The sequence below is a fragment of the Acomys minous genome (assembly GCF_964271855.1).
Source record: "Acomys minous genome assembly, chromosome: 3".
Taxonomy (NCBI): domain Eukaryota; kingdom Metazoa; phylum Chordata; class Mammalia; order Rodentia; family Muridae; genus Acomys; species Acomys minous.
This window is the reverse complement of record NC_140485.1, coordinates 122947964-122965985: the sequence shown is the minus strand read 5'-3', so window position 1 is coordinate 122965985 and position 18022 is coordinate 122947964.

Sequence of the window (18022 nt, the reverse complement as noted above, 5' to 3'; positions counted from 1 at the left end):
CAAGGTACTAATGTCCTGAGATCAAAGAATATCTCTGTCTCTTTTGTCTGTTCTTGGTACCCTTTTCTGGCTTTTGTATTGTCTTGTCCTAAAAAAAAACTCCAAAACAATTAAAATAAAATAATAAATAAATAATAAGACAAAAACGAAGAAGATAATTTAATATGTAAATGTTCTTAAAACATAAGCACTTGAAGTTATTAATACTAAAACTTTTAATGAAGCCTGATTTCAAATCATTACAATAGAATGTTACTAGATCAGATTTTCTTCAGCCACAAGAAAAGCCATTTTATTTCCATGAATAAGCTATATATTTGAATGATGATATGAAAAAATTTTTTTGTGAATAACATGGCTAACATGGCATGAAACTGTAAGGGCTTAGTATTGCATATTACCAATAATAATAATAGTAATGGCACTCATGTTTTGCTAGTAATAAATGTAATGCTAGTAAATAGCAAAAGCTCTTTAATTGGGATTAAGACCCCCTTAACAAAAGAGAAATTATCTCTTGACTGGAAACCTAGTCAGACACTAGGGTCTAGTAAGGTATGGATCTTTGAGGTGAACCTACAAAAAATTGGTAAACTAGCTTAACCCTAATTCTAAACATTTGTCTTTATACATACAATGTAGTCCTCATCCATAGTCAAGGAAAATATTCTTAGCAATACTTGAAAGGTGGACAACATTACAGAAATACACAATCAAAATATGGAATTGTCCAAGTGGATTAAAGACTTCAACATAAAACCAGAGACACTAAGTCACTTAGAAGAAAAAGTGGGGAAGAGCCTGGAACATATTGGCACAGGAGAGAACTTCCTGAACAGAACACCAACGGCCCAGGCATTAATGTCAACAATTAATAAATGGGACCTCATGAGGCTGAGAAGCTTCTGTAAGGCAGGAGGCACTGTCAAGAGAACAAAGTGACAGCCTGCAGACTGGGAAAAGATCTTCACCAACCCTACATCTGACAAAGGTCTAATATCCAAAATATATAAAGAACTCAAGAAATTAAACACCACCAAACCAAATAACCCAATTGAGAAATGGGGCTTGGAACTAAACAGAGAATTCTCAACAGAGGAATATCAAATGGCTGAGAAACACTTAAAGAAATGCTAAACCCCCTTAATCATTAGGGAAATGCAAATCAAAACAACTCTGAGATTCCATCTTACACCCATCAGAATGGCTAAGATCAAAAATTCAAGCGACACCACATGCTGGTGAGGATGTGGGGAGAGAGGAACACTCCTTCATTGCTGGTGGGAATGCAAACTAGTACAACCACTTTGGAAATCTATCTGGTGCTATCTCAGAAAAATGGGAATAGAGCTTCCTCAAGACCCAGCTATTCTACACCTTGGAATATACCGAGAAGATGCTCCAGCACACAACAAGAAAATTTGCTCAACCATGTTCATAGCAGCCTTATTCATAATAGCCAGATCATGGAAACAGCCTAAGTGTCCCTCAATAGAATGGATAAAGAAACTGTGGTACATATACACTATGGAATACTATTCAGCTATTAAAAACAAGGAATTCCCGAAATATGTGGACAAATGGATTGGGCTAGAAATGATCATAATGAGTGCGTTAACCCAGAAACAGAAAGACTCAAATGGTATATACTCACTTATATCTGCATATTAGCCAAGGGGCATGTCCCACGAAAGCCTTCACTTACCAGGAAACTGAGACAGAGGGGAGGACATCCTATTGGGACTCTAGATGAGAGAAGCATGGGAGAATGGCAAAGTAGAAGGATCCAGAGGGTCCTAGAAGCCTACAAGTAGAACATTATGATAGGCAGATTTGGGCCCAGGGGTCCCGCTCAAACTAAGGCACCAGCCAAGGACAATACAGGCGGTAAACCTTAAACCCCTACCCAGATCTAGACAATGGACAGAACACTCTCCACAGTAGAGTGGAGAGTGGGATATTACTTTCTCACATACTCTGGTGCCTCACCTTTGACCATGTCCCCTGGAGGGGGAGACCTGGTGGCACTCAGAGGAAGGATAGCAGGTTACCAAGAAGAGACTTGATACCCTATGAACATATACAGGGGGAGGTAATTCCCCTCAGGAACAGTCATAGGGGAGGGGAGTAAGGGGAAAATGGGAGGGAGGGAAGAATGGGAGGATACAAGGGATGGGATAACCATTGAGATGTAACAAGAATAAATTAATAAAAATAAATAAATAAGTAAAAGAAAAAAACTAAAAAAAAAGATCTTCAAATCTTCAATCACACACCAAAAAAACAAAATATGGAATTGTGCTGCTCAATAGTAATAAATGCATAAACAACTCCCACACCTAAGCAATAGAAACTCAAATGAGAAAGCTGGCAACATGAATTTAATCCCCAAAATTCACATAAAGGTGGAAAAAAAAACATCTAACTATACATTGTTGTCCTCTGACTTCCAGGGAAGTGGCATATTGTTTGCATACTCCTCATAGACATAATTAATTAAAGAAAGCATCATATTAAACAATTGCAATTTCATGTGTGAAAACTTCAATGCTTTTATTTTTGGTCTTTTTATTTTGAGATTATAATAGAATTATATCACTTATCTCTTACTTTTTCTCCCTCCTAACCTTCCCATATACTCTTTCTTGTTCTCTTTTAAATGTGTGGGTTCTTTTTTATTGATGACTGTTACATATATGTATATACATGCATATACATATATATTTCTGACTACAACCAGCTAATTCTATGTTACTTCTACATGTGTCTTCAGAGATGAGCATTTGGTTTTAGATATCTAGTTTTTTTTATCCTACTATAGGGAAGACAATTCCTCCTAATTTTCTATACATTTTTGTGTAGTGTTGGGGCCTAATTGCCTTTCTCCCATCAACTTTGGCATTCTGTTGACATAATGCTTCACTATCCTCTAAATATTTGTGCCTATACTCAAAGATAAGAGTAGTCCTCACTCCTCATCAAGGAAACTTCTCTTTTCAACAGATAGAGACCACCTGCACATTCCCACATTCCTCTTGTTTCTAAATCAATATCACTATCATCAGAACCATGCATTAACATGTGAAATGTTTAATGTGGATTTTGAGAATTTGATTGCAGTTCGAACTTTGCTGATAGGTGTCTCCATAACTAATTTCCTAGTTTTCCCCCTGCTTTCTTCAATTTGTATGTACAGTTTTTCATGGGGACGTACACCTTGCACTAGTGTCTCGATATAAGTGAGTATATACCATTTAGTTCTTTTTGCTTCTGGTGAACTCACTCATTATGACAATTTCTAGTTCAATCCATTTGTCCACAAATTTTGGGAATTCCTTGTTTTTAATAGCTGAGTAGTATTCCATAGTGTAGATGTACCACAGTTTCTTTATCCATTCTTCTACTAAGGGACACGTAGGTTGTTTCCAAGTTCTGGCTATTATGAATAAGGCAGCTATGAACATGGTTGAGCATATGTCTCTGTTGTGTGGTTGTGCATCTTCTGGGTATATTCCAAGGAGTGGAATAGCTGGGTCTTGAGGAAGCCCTATTCCCATTTTTCTGAGAAAGCGCCAGATAGCTTTCCAAAGTGGTTGCAATCTGTTATTCTTAAGAGCAAAATGTCCTTAGAGATATAATTAAGAGTTTTGAAATAGGAAGAGTATCCTCCTGTCATCATACTTTCATCAAAATGATCTTACAGGGAAGAAATGGAAAGGTCAGATTCTGAGAGACAATTGCCAACTAAATTGGAGTTTCAGCTGTATCAAATAGTATGCTTTTCTATCACAGTGTCTACTGTCACATTAGCATAAGTGAGCTAAACTTTATTTGTTGTTTTTTCTCAAGCCCATGTTTGTTGTCTCTATTTTTAATCTATAGATGATAACCCCAATCCCAGTGAGCATTACCATCCTGCTGTCTCAGAATGGTAACAGCATTGCAGCTCAATGGGTTTAAATCCTCAAATTTTAGGTCTAAGTTTAGATGGTCCTGCTGTAGGCAATTTTCCACAAAGTCTGAATAAACTATATCTATAATTCTTATTGGTTTAGTTATATGAGGATGCTCATTGAACAACCTGTGATTCTCAAAACCTCTATTCTCTACAGTTCTGAGGAAAATGCAGTTCAGGTTTTGTAAGATTGCTGTGGAAATGACCACATCATCTTGACTATGTGACATAACAATTGTGATACCTGTCAAGAAAGTGTTTTAGACTCAAGGAAGAAAATTGCCAGTATATTATTAATAATCTCAAATTATTCATGGATTATAACATTTGTGGGTAAAATCAAACACCAGTAGCTTTCAACATCTGCACTCTAGCACCCACACAATTTCCCCACCAACAGCATCCTTTTTAGAGATCTTTTCCCTCTCATCTCTTATAATAGTGTTTGCTCCTTAACAAGTGACATATTCAATAAGTCTCCTCTCCTTCATAGATGATTAACTTAGAATCCAATGTGACAATTCTGCCTGCAGTACACATCTCATTCTTCAGCATTCATAAGCATGTGTTGCTTCCCTGCCATAACACAGCCAGTTAATGATGTCCATAATGCTCCATCAACATGACTTAAATTCAAAGATTTTCTCCATGTGTAATATTTGCACTGGAAAAAAAACCTGATAATTAAGAGTCTGAAGTACAAAGGGGTAATGCACTGTCCTCCAGCTCAGTGGGGAAGTTCATTAGCAGTGGAATCGTGTCATTTGCCCATCTGTTCATAATTGCATTCACTCCGGGAACTAAGTGAAGGAAGTGACATCACATGGTCCTTATATATATCCACATTTGTAAATTACATGTACACTCTTAACTGGATGGGTAACCAGATGGGAAAAATAAAGACAGCATCTAAACCATCAGCAACAATAACAATTCATTATGCATATTTCAAACTTAGCTTAGGAAGAAGATTTTGTTTTTTTGTTTTTTGAAATCTAAATATATATTCTATCTCTAGGGAACCTCACACATAAATAGGCTGCTGCTGTACCTGTGTGTTAGCATGGGTAGATCATAGGGGCAATTATTTTTCAATTTGTTGGAGACACACCTCTTGTTTGTATGTCCTAAAGATCGAATGCTTGTCAAGCCCTCATTAGATTAGCACTGAGTTACTGAGCTTATTGCTGGTGTTAGTATTATTATTGGTGACTAAACTGGCAGATTGTCAAGGTGCATCATGGTGAGATGAGCTTTTGCAGCTCTTTGTTTTTAGTCATAATAAACAATGTAGGGAAAGCATTCTCTTGGGCATAGTTGTGTTTCAGAGAGGTTTTGTTTTGTTTTGTTTTTGTTTTGTTTTTGTTTTGTTTGTTTTGTTTTTTTGTTGTTTGTGTTTCTGTATGTGTGTGTGTGTGTGTGTGTGTGTGTAAAATCAGATTTAAGAGGCAGTATTGGTAAAAGAAGCTTTTTATTTTAAGGAATGGTACTAATTAATGTATGGGCTGTGGTTTGAAAGGGGAAGTTGTAAATTATTTAATATCACCTGTTCTGACCAGGCCCACTAATTGAAAACAAGAGAAGAAATAAAGAGGACTGATAAGTTGGTAGGTATGTAGATATACATATCTATATATAACATAGATATAAAGATAGATGGATAGATAGATAGACAGACAGACAGACAGACAGATAGACAGTTAGGAGACAGATAGATGATAGATAGACTGATTCTTGCATATACTTTCCTCTCATGTGTACCAATGAGAATGTAGGCTTTCAAGTGGTGAAAGCCTGCTTTTCATTTTAAATAATCTGCAAATGTGAGACATTACATCATAGTCTTAAATGCAAAGCAGATTTTCTTCCTTTCCTTGGAAAACAGTGTTGAATCCAAGTCCTGAATCTGCTACACTGCAAAGTAGTTAAAAAGTGTTAGGTCAGTAGAATATAATGTCATTCTCATTCTCTTTAAAATGATTCAAATAGTATTTGGCTCACAATGTGACTGGAGATTTGAAAAATAAAGAATAGAATTGAACTTACGATACACATATGATTAAACAAAATTATTTGTCAAAATGAACTGAAGCTTCAAAACTGTGTAAAGTATTTTAGATTTTAAATAATATAAGTAATGTAATGTTTTCTTTTACAAGTTCTAATTTATATAAAAATACATAGGACAAATAGTACTACAATCTGGAAGAAACATGGGATTTTGCACATTTAAGTGTTTGCACTCACATTGATTTTCAATATATTTATATTGACTGCCAAGTTCTAAACTCTGCTTATGAAAATAGTTTTCTGAATCCTGAAACATATAACTGGTATGTTATTATCATTTTCTGAGTGTAAAATAAACTTTAGAAGGCTTCAGTGTTTTTCAAGTAGAAATTTATAAAAGCTTGAGAGGCAAACCTGATCCTCTTTGTTGGTAAGTGCAGTTAATGCACATTACTGCCAAACAGTAAGGCGCATCTTCCAGGAGAGCATCTCTATGGCACAGGGAAGTTGTCAAAAACATGAGACTGAGAGTTAAACCATTTCCCAAAAGAGAAGTAATGAACATTTTTACAACTTGCGTTTGTCCATATGCAGGTGGAGTATTTGGCAATTGAAGTCACACATCCACAGGGTGAGCCTCCATAGTTCTGGTATTCCTGCTCCTACTAGCAGACACCATGATTGCACATATCACATTACTGCTAAAGCTTAGAAACAATTTGGACCACTAATTATGGTGGCTCAGATCTGCAAAATATTAATCCAGAAGGCTGACACAGGAGGATTGTGAGTTGGAGACCATACTGACTCCACAACAGGATATGGTTTCAAAATATCAGTAACAAAATAGTTATCTTGGTCAACATTAGAGGCTCCCTATAATAGGTTAATTGTGTTGCAATTAAGAGGTGGTGGATGGGCCTCTGTGTTATAGAGAGAATGCATGTGTGTACACCAGAGGTAAATGTTGATTATTTCCACCATCAGTTTTCACCTTTATCTTTTTCATACAGGGACTGGTACAGAACATGAAATCTAGATCAACTGGAAAGCAAACATCAGGGAACAACCCTTTTCAAGCTTTGCTTCTTTGGTTTGTATGTTTGCTAAGCTTGCCTTGTTTGACTTGGTTTTTATGCTTTGTTTTGAAACTGGTTTACTGTTTTTTTTTATTATTATTCATCTCTCATATATACATCCCAACTGCAATTTTGCCTCCATCTACTGTAGTCTCTCCCTTCCACATCCCTTTCTCCTGGATCCACCTTCCTTACACCTCACCTCAGAAAGGAGACAGCAGCCCAATATGGCTTAACAAGCTACAGTAAGACCAAGCACATATTCTCACATCAAGGCTGGGTGAGGCAACTCATTAGGAGGAAAGATGTATCAAAGGCAGGCAAAGGAATGAGAGACAATCTATGCTCCCACTGTTAGGAGTTGCACAAGAACACTGTGATATATCAACCATAAAATATTAACGAGGACTTAGCTCGGACCCATACCAGCTCCCTAACCTCTGTGAGCTCACTTGAGTCCCTGTCAGTTGATTCATGGCTTTTGTTCTTGTGTCTTTGATCACACTGGCTCCTCCAGTCCTTTCTGGCTCTCTTCTGCAAGACTCTCAATGTTCCACCTAATGTTTGGCTGTGGGACTCTACATGTCCTCTCATTGTTGTTGGATGAAGTATCTTTAATGATGATTATATTAGGCTCTAGTCCCAGCACACTCTACAGGCATGACAGGTATTGTGGCTTGGTGGGTGTCCCAATTGCTTCACTAGAGGACTTGCCTGGTTACAGAGGATGACAGTCTTTGCTAGGGTCACCTTTACAGATCTGTGAAGCTTCCATTTTGCTGGGTTTCTACCTCACTCCCTAAATAACCTCCAGTTCTAATCTTCTCTCCCAGTAGTTCCCCGCCTGCCAACTGATCCCTCCCGTTTCCATCCCCATCTGTCCCCAGTCATCCAGCTAAATATCTTCTAATTCGCATTCCCATGAAGATCTTTTTGTCCTTCCTTGGGCTGCTATAAACATAGTTGAACAAGTTTCCTTGTGGTAGGATGGAGTGTCCTTTGTGTATATTCTCAGGGGTGATAGAGATTGGGCCTTATGGTAGATTGATTCTCAAGTTTCAGAGAAACTGCCACATTGATTTCCAAAGTGGCAGTACAAATTTGCACTCCCTCTAGCAACAGAGGTATGTTCCCATTACTCCACATCCCTGGCACCGTGATTTCTCACTTATGATTTTAATCCTAGCTATTCTGTCAGCTTTAAGATGTAATCTCAGAGTTATTCTGACTTTCATTTCCTGATGGCTAAGGAGGTTGAACATTTCTTTAAATATCTCTCAGCCATTAAAGATTCTGCTGTTGAGAATCCTTTTTAGATCTGTATCCAGTTTTAAATTGAATTATTTGGTTTGTTGATGTCTAGTGTCTTAAGATGTTTATATATTTCAAAACTAGCTCTCTGTCTGACATGGAGTTGGAAAAGGGCTTTCCCATACTGCAGGTTGCCTTCTTGTCCTATTCAGATGTTCTTTGCCTTGCAGAAGCTCTTTAGTTTTGTGAGGGGCCATTTACTAATTGTTGACCTAAGTGCCTGTGCTATTGGTATTTTGTTCAGGAAGCTGTCACCTGTGTCACTGTGTTCAAGGCTATTCTGCACTTTCTCTTCTATCATGTTCAGTTTTTCTGGTATTATGTTGATGTCTTGATCCATTTGGACTTGAGTTTTGTGCTGGGTGATATGGATCTATTTGCATTCTTCTATATATTAACATCCATTTGTACCAGCACCATATTTTGAAAATGCTTTCTTACTTCCACTGTATATTTCTGTGCTCTTTATCAAAAATTAGGTGTCCTGAGGTGTGTGGATTTATGTCTGTGGCTTCAATTCTATTCCATAAATCAGGCTGTCTGTTTTTATCCAAATGCTATGTGATTTTATTACTATTGCTCTGTAGTTAAGTTTGAAATCAGGAATGTTATACTTCTGGAAGTTATTTTATTGTAGAGGGTTGTTTTAGCTATCCTAAGTGTTTTGTTTTACCGTAAAAAGTTGAATATTATTCTTTAGAGTTCTGTAAAGAATGGTGTTGGAATTTTGATAGTCTTGCATTGATCTGTAGATTGCTTTTGGTAAGATGGCCATTTTTATTATGTTGATCCTACTGATGCATTAGCATGGGAGATCTTTCCATTTTCTGATATTATCTTTAGTTTCCTTCTCCAAAGACTTGAAGTTTTGAATACACAGGCCTCTCACTTGCTCACTAGCATTACCCCAAGATATTTTATATTGTTTGTGGCTATTGTTAATGGTGTTATTTCTATGTCCTTGTTTCTCTCTCAGTCCTTTTGTCAAATGACTATAAAAAGGCTATTGACTTTTCTTTTTAGTTAATCATGTATAGAGCCACTTGGCTGAAGTTGTTTGTCAGCTGGAGTAGTTCACTGGTAGGATTTTTGAGGGTGCTTATGTAAACTGTCTCATCTGAAAATATCAGTACTTCGAATTCCCTCTTTCCACTTTGAATCCCCTGATCCTCCTCAGCTGTCATATCACTCTAGCTAGAACTTCAAGCATTATGTTGAATAGATATGAAAAAATGGACAGCCTTGCCTTGTTTCTAATCTTATTGGACTTTCTTTGGGTTTCTCTCCATTTAACTTCCTGTTGACTATAGGCTGGCTGTAAATTGTCTAGTTATATTTAGGTATGTCCCTTGTATCCTTTATCTATTATTTTTCATCATGAAGCATTGTTAGATGTATAAAAGGCTTTTTCAGCATCTAATGAAATTATCAGGTGAAATTTTTGTTTGTTTTTTGTTCTCATTGTTGGTGTTGATGATGTTGTTTTGATTTTGAGACAGGGTTTCTCTGTGAGGTGTTAACTGTCCTTGAACTTCCTCAGTAAAACAGGCTGGCTTCCAACTCAGAGATCTCCTAGCCTTTGTTCCCTTAGTTCTACAATCATAGGTGTGTCCCATCCCACCTGGCCTCGGTTGTGGGACTCTTAATGACTCCTTCTATTAGCATAGGTCTATTTAAGTTGTTTATCCCATCTTGAGTTAACTTTGGTAAGTATCAGCTATTGATAAAATTATCCACTTCTTTTTACTTTCCCATTTTGTTGAGTACAGGTTTTTGAAGTATGACATAATAATTGGATTTCCTAGGCTCTTGTTGTTATATCTCCCTTTTTTTGTTTCTGATTCTGTTAATTTAAATATTCTCTTTCTCTGTCTTTTAGTTAATTGGATAAGTAATTGTCTATTTTGCCCACATCTCAGAGAACCAACTTTTTGTTTTGTTGATGATCCCTATTGTTCTCTTTGTTTTTTTTTTTTTTTATTGACTTCAGGTCCCAGTTTCATTATTTTTTAAAGTCTACTCTTCAGTGCATTTGCTTCTTTTTGTTAAAGTGATTTCAGGTGTGCTGTTAAGTCACTTGTATGAGATCTCTCCAATTTCTTTTACCAGGCACTTACTGATATGAACTTACCTCACTGCACTGCTTTTATTGTGCTCCTAAATTTGGGTATGTTGTGCATTAATTTTCATTGAATTCTAGAAAGTCTTTATTTGTTTTGTTTCTTCTTTGAGTCAGATTTAGTTTGCAGGTTTTCTGTTGGTGGCCTGATAATATACAGGGTGTTATTTAAATTTTCTTGTATGTGTTGAGATTTATTTTGTGATCAAGTATATTGTCAACTTTGGAGAAGGTTCAGTGAGGCTATAAGTAGGTGATAAGTTTGGCTGAAATGTTTTGTAGTGATCTGTTAGGACTTTTTTTTCATTGTGTCTGTTATCTCCATTATTTCTCTACTTAGTTTACATCTGGGTGATTGTCCATTGGTGATAGTGGAGTTTTGAAGTCTCCTACTCTCTATGTATTGCAGTCAATGGTCAATATGTGATTTAAATTTCAGTAATATTTCATTACAAATGTGGGTGCCCTTATATTTGGAGGATATTTAAAACTGACATGTCATCTTGGTAGATTTTTCCTATGATGAGTATGTAGTCCTTCGCTATCTCTTTTGATTAACTTTGTTTTTTTCTTACTGGAGTGGCACTAATCCTCCTGTCTGTTTCTATGCTAGTACCATGCAGTTGTTACTACTGTTTCTCTATAGTACAGCTTGAGATTAAGGTTGGAGATACCTCCAGAATATCATTTATTGTATAGGATTGACTTAGCTAGTCAGGATTTTTTTGTTTGGTTGGTTTTGGTTTTTCTTTTCTATGTAAATTTGAGAATTGTTCTTCCAAGTTCTGAAAAAACTGTGTTGGCATTTTGATGGTAATTGCATAGAATCTGTAGACTGCTTTTGATAAGAAGGCCATTTTTACTATGTTAATCCCAGTGATCCATGAGCATGGGAGATCTTTCCATCTTCTCATACATTCTTCAGTTTCTTTCTTCAGAAACTTGAAGATTTTTTTTCACACAAATCTGGAAATAACCTAGATGTCCCTGCACTGAAAAAATGGATAAAGAAACTGTGGTTCATTTAAACAATGGAATACTATTCAGCTATCAAAAACAAAGAAAACTTGAAATTTGCAGGCAAATAGATTGAACTAAAGACAATCATCCTGAGTGAAGTAACTCAGACCCAGAAATACACACATGACATATTCTCACTCATAAGCAGATGTTAGCCACTTAATTTAAATTGATCACAAAGTATTAACTTTTAAATATATAAAATATTCTCAGTTTCATATGTCCCCACAAGTGGGTAGCAGATAATAATTTATTCTGTTGAACAGAGTTGGTACTATCATCTTTAGAATACAAAATTAACTTTGTGTTGAGACATGAGCAGTGTTCTGGAGACTCAGAAAACACCACAATTCTATAACCTGTCTCATGGTAGGATTTTCAAAACGATTATGTGGACTACATTCCTAGTACATACCCATCTGAATAGCTTAATGAAATGCTAAGAAGCAAATAGATCTCTATATACCCACTGAATTTTGTTTTATTCAAACAGGTTCATCATCTATGTTCTAAGATGTTAGCATGTAAAACCACTGTTATCTAGAAGTCACTTTGGTTTTATCTAATATCTAGCATAATATCAGTCTTTTACAGGAGTATGATTTTATTTGGTTTAAACCTATGCCGTCTTGATATTATGTCAGATTTGATCAATCACTTGTGGTTTTCTTATGACAAAAACAGGTTGATGACAATCAGACATTAGTTCCTCTCCATTTTAATATGTATTGTACTAATTTAAAAATCTAAGTCCATAAAATCCTTTCCCTCACTGATTTAACATCAGAAATTGTTTTATTATTGAGGAGACTATAAACATAAGGATTATAAGAAAAGCACCAATGTTTCATACAAAACTTATCTTTTAGTTCCTATGGGTCACCTGAAAGACTGGATTCTGAACTACTTTGATATTATTTCTACTATTTACCAGTTATGTGTTCAAAGATATATTTAGTTTTCTGGAGCTTTTGTTTGGTAAGGTGAAAATACTTCAGTGCATCTTTTCAACAGCAATGTTACATTAATATGATATTATGTGTGGTGAACTTTCTGTTTTATTTACTTCCTCTCCTTTCTTTATAAGTTATAACAAAGTGATTTGCTTAAAAAACAGTACATGTTCCCATCTCATAAGAAATACTTTCTGTAGAAAAGAAATTGTGAATGGTTTGACCTACTCTTCACTTTTATAATGTTACCAGAATATAATTAATTGTACACTAGGAAAAATATCAAATGCTTGGCCAGTAACAAATCTGTTTCTTAGCTATATGGGATCTATTAGCAGATTCAATGGCTTATAGCTGTTGAAGTGAATGTTCATGTATTGGAATAGAAGTACTCTTAGCTTCTAGAGCCTGTCAACAGAGCATAATCCCATGATGGCTCTTTTTTCCTTTTTTAAATTACATTTTTAAAATTAATTTATTCATATTATGAGCATATACAGGGAGACGTAATCCCCCTCAGGAACAGTCATAGGGGAGGGGAATAAGGGGAAAATGGGAGGGAGGGAAGAATGGGAGGATACAAGGGATGGGATAACCATTGATATGTAACAAGAATAAATTAAAAAAGAAGTTTAAAAAATTATTCATATTACATCTCGATTGTTAGCCCTTCCCCTGTTTCCTCCCATTCTTCCCTCCCTCCCACTTCCCCCTTCTCCCCTCCCCTATGTCTGTGATTGAGGGAGACCTCCTCCCCCTATACATGCTCTTAGGATATCGAGTCTCTTCTTGGTAACTTGCTATCCTTCCTCTGAGTGCCTCCAGGCCTCCCCATCCAGGGGACGTGGTCAGAAAGGGGGCATCAGAATTCATGTGAGAATCAGATCTCACTCTCCACTCAACGGTAGAGAATATCATGTTCGTTGGCTAGGTCTTGGTAGGGGTTTGAAGATTACTGCCTATATTCTCCTCCTTGGCTGGTGCCTTAGTTTGAGGAGGACCCCAGGACCCAGATCTGCCTGTCGTAAAGTTCTTCTTTTGGTTTCCAGGACCCTGTGGATCCTCCTATTTCCCCATTCTCCCATGCTACTCTCGCCTAAAGACTCAATAGGATGTTCTCTCCTCTGACCCACTTTCTTGGTAAGTAAAGGTTTTCATGGTACGGATCCTTTGGCCTACTGTTTTGATATAAGTGAGTATATACCATTTGAATTATCATAATGAGTGAGTTCACCCAGAACCATGATGGCTCTTTAAACATGGCCTCTTATCTCAGAATGATCTATTTCTGCAGTCTAGCAATGGAGAGATCTAATGTGATGATTAGTGTCTTTCTCATGCGCTTTCATCTGATACTTTGCTCTAAGATTTTGTGTTTAGAACTACATCCTTCCTATACTGCAGAAAATAGAGAATTACAACCAGTTATCACTTAATCTAATTCAAAATTCTAGGGTAGGATGGAAGAATGAGAATTTTTAGAGGCCAGTTGTAAGTTGTTCAAATAATTGATTTGAAAGAGTAATATCCTTGTTAGTCTGCTAGACCATTATGTTACCCGCAGAATGTGTGGCTGTGGCATGAATCATTAAATATATATGCAATAATAAATTCAATGTAGTCAAATGTTATAAAAATATGTAATTCAAAGCTGAGTGTGGTGGCACATGCCTTTAATCCCAGCACTAGAGAGGCAGATAGATCGCTATGAGTTCAAGGTTGGCCTGGCCTACAAAGTGAGTTTTGGACAGCCAAGGCTACACAGAGAAACCTTGTCTCAAAAAGCAACAACAACAACAACAAAAAAACAATAAAAATATGTAATTCAAAAGTTATTTTTCATTTGTGAAAATCTGCACCAACCCAAAAATATCATTATGTAGTCTATATAAAAAAGATCAAAGGGAATGCTACTTTACAATCAAATGAGAATAGAAGAGAATATTGAAAAAAGAAAGGCAGAATGTGCTTAGTAGAATATAATTAAAACATTTCCTGTGCTATGCAAACCATTAATAAATTGCCTACAGTACTTCTATAAAACAACTTGATACTTAATTAAAGGAAATTAGAAAGTATTTAAAACCACTAATAAGAAACCAAGCAAAAAAGTGAGTCATAGAGAATCACTAGCCCTAAATTAAATAAACATGTGAACTAAATATAAGCTAGTCCTTTGTTTGATTATTCAGAATCACATTGGAAGTCATTATTATATGCCCCGTGATCTTAATGTTATAAGAGTATCAGTAATATAGTTATAATCAGTTTAAATTTTAGCAAGCTATCTGATATATTTTAAATAAGTCAAACCTGAAATACACTAATAAAATGAATAAAGGAACTGGATCTGTTCCTACCAATCTGATAGATTCTTAATATTCCTTATGGTATATATTTGTGAGTAGCACTAATAGGCATATCAGCTTTTGAAAGCAAAGTATCAGATAACTCTATATTAAATAGATGACTCTTAAGAACTATACCTTAAACATTGTCATCCTTACCTATTTTATACTTTTTTATTATCCTATCTTGGAAAACTAATACTATATTTAGGTGTTATTTGACTAGCTAAATTGGAAATTCCCTCATCTTCATGACTTATTTGTCTTTATTTAGTTATCTTAAGCAATTCAGCATTCTCTTGTAGATATTGCTATATATTTGAGTGATATAATCTTTGTAGATAGGACATGCCAGTGTAATTAAAATACAGGAATTCTGAGAGTCTATGTTGATAAAGAAGATTTTATGCAAGACCAGCTCCTATGTGAATACCTCAGTTCAGTTGCGTTATTTCAATCAGACCAAGTGAATAATAAGCAAAGTGCCAGATCTTGGCTTGATCTGGGTTTATAATGAATATATCAAGTCCTCTTCTCTGCAGTGTTTATGTTACAAATTTGCCCCAATCTAAGATCTCTATATCATCTCTGTCTCTGTCTGTTTCTGTTTCTGTCTCTGTCTCTGTCTCTCTCTCCATCTCTCTTTGTCTCTGTCTCTGTCTCTCTCTGTCTCTCTCTGTCTCTCTGTCTCTCTGTCTCTGTCTCTGTCTCTGTCTCTGTCTCTGTCTCTGTCTCTCTCTCTCTCTCTCTCTCTCTCTCTCTCTCTCTCTCTTTCTCTCTCTCTCTCTCCTTCCCTCCCTCCCTCTTTCTCTCTCCCACTCTCTCTTGATTTGGTTTTCAAGACAAGGTTTCTCTGTGTAGCATTGGCTGGCCCAGGCTCACTTTTCAGACAAGGGTGGCCTCAAAAATCACAGATACCTGCCTGCCTCCCCAAGTGGTGGGATTACAGGTGGGTGCCACTGCACCAAGCTGCTCTTTACCTTAACTAGAGAATAGGCAATGGAGAAGCCATAAGGCTTAGAACTGAGTTAACTTTATGTTAGCCATACTTAAATCAGTCTATATACCTTGAATATCTCATACTCAGGATATTTGGAGCAAAGCTGATGCCTCAGTCCTTGGGTTCACTCAATGACACCAGTATGCCCTCAATGCATATGCGGTTCTCTCTCTCTCTTTCTTTCTTTCTTTCTTTCTTTCTTTCTTTCTTTCTTTCTTTCTTTCTTTTTTATTTACTCAATAGTAGAGTTTCTAGTATTATCTCTTTTTCCATATAACTTGTCCAATTCTAATTCTAGACTTTATCCCATACTCCTAGGGATAGATAATCCTTGTTTTCTTGGGTGGGAAACTAATACCTTGGACTGAGATATTTGTTCATGGTACGTCATTGTGAAATGTATTGCCATAGAACTAAACATATTTTGTATTTCACTTCAGATTTTTAAATTTTTATTTTGTCTCCCATATATTTACATCCTAACTACTGTTTACCTCCCTGCCCCTCTTCCCAGGTCCTCCTCACTCTACCTTCTCTTTCCCCAATCCTCTCCTCCATTCTGTTAAAAAATGTGCAGGCCTTCCATGGATATCAAACAAATGTGCTATATCACGTTGCCATAAGACTTGGCTCCACCCCACATACTAATGCTGGGAAAAGAAACTCAGTAGGAGGGAAAGTATACCAAAAGCAGTTAAAGGAGTCAGAAACAGCCTCTACTTCCACTGTTAAAGGTCCCCCACAAAGAACAAGTTGCACAACTATAACAGACATGCAGAGGACCGAAGCAAGAGCCATACAGGCTTCTGGTTAGCAGTTCAGTTTCTTTGAGTCCCTGTGAGTCAGGAGAGTTTATTTTCCCCTTTTCTTTTACTATCTTTGAATCCTCATGATCCTACAGCCCTTTCTCCCCTTCCTCCACGTGATTCCTTGAGCACTGCCAAATGTTTAGCTGTGAGGCTCTGCAGCTCTTTTCATCAGTAGCTAGATGAAGCTTTTCTGATGACAATTATGCTAGGCTCCTGACTACAAGTTTAGCAGAATGTCACTAGGAATCATTCCGTTGACATTTTTTTTTCTGTTCTTGTTTGATACTATGCTAATTCTCTGGGATATCCACCCTCTGGTTTCTGGCCCTCTACCTACTGTCAGGGTGGGCTCCTTCTCATCAAGTGGGCCTCAGGGTGAATCATCAATTAGCTAGCCCCTCCCACAATCTCTGTGCCACCTTTACCACAACACACCTTGCAGGCAGGGCAAATTGTAGGTCCAGTGTTCTGGGAATGGGTTCATGTTCCTGTCCCTCCAATAAGAGTCTTGCCTGGCTACAGGAGATGGCTGACTCATGCTTCAATCCTTCAGCTCAGAGTTTGGAGCTTTTTCTTGATATCATTGCTTGGTAATGATCAGAGGCAGGCTCGAGTTAAAAATTAAAGATCCTGGTTATCTTTTGTGTGTAGGGGGGGTCTCACGATCTGGGCACCACACTGTCTCCCATCCATAAGCTCAAATACTTGCTAATATCATCATGTGGGGCAAATATTCATCCCTACCACCCATGTGCTTCTCCTCTACCTTAGGCATGGCTCAGCCTTCTTCTTTCTCTCCTCTCCTCTGTTCTCCTCTCCTTTTCAAGATTTTCTCTCTCTAAGCTCTAAAACCTTAACCATGCCTATCCCATTTACCCTGCCATGTTGTGATGACCTTTTAATGGACAAACAGGTTAGGCTCTTAGGCAAGGTATAGGTAGAGTACAGAGACAGCAGCAATAATTATCATCAAAATACACCAGACCAACCTCCAACAGTAATGGATACCTTCAGGACATCATTGTAATAACTTTCAGTGGGGTGTCGTAAATATGCTAATAGCTGCTTGAGCATTGCTTTCTTATTGGAGATTAATATATTTCTTACTTCTTTCAGAAGTTATGAGTGATTGTGTCTTAAACTATTTTTTTCAGCAGTTAAATGTTAGATTTCCTAGGGAGGTGATTTTTAGATGACTTCAAAGCAATGTTCTAGCTCAGATTATTTCTCTTAACCAGTCAGTGTTGACAGATCAAATAAGAAATATATGCTAAAACAATGATACTTCTCAATGTATTCACAAGCATAGTGCATGATCTACTTTCAGCAGAATTGTTGGCTGATAAGAAGAGATAGTGGTTATTGAATTTGTTAACATAAATTTTTAAAAAATTCTACAGTTTACAGTTTAAATAAAG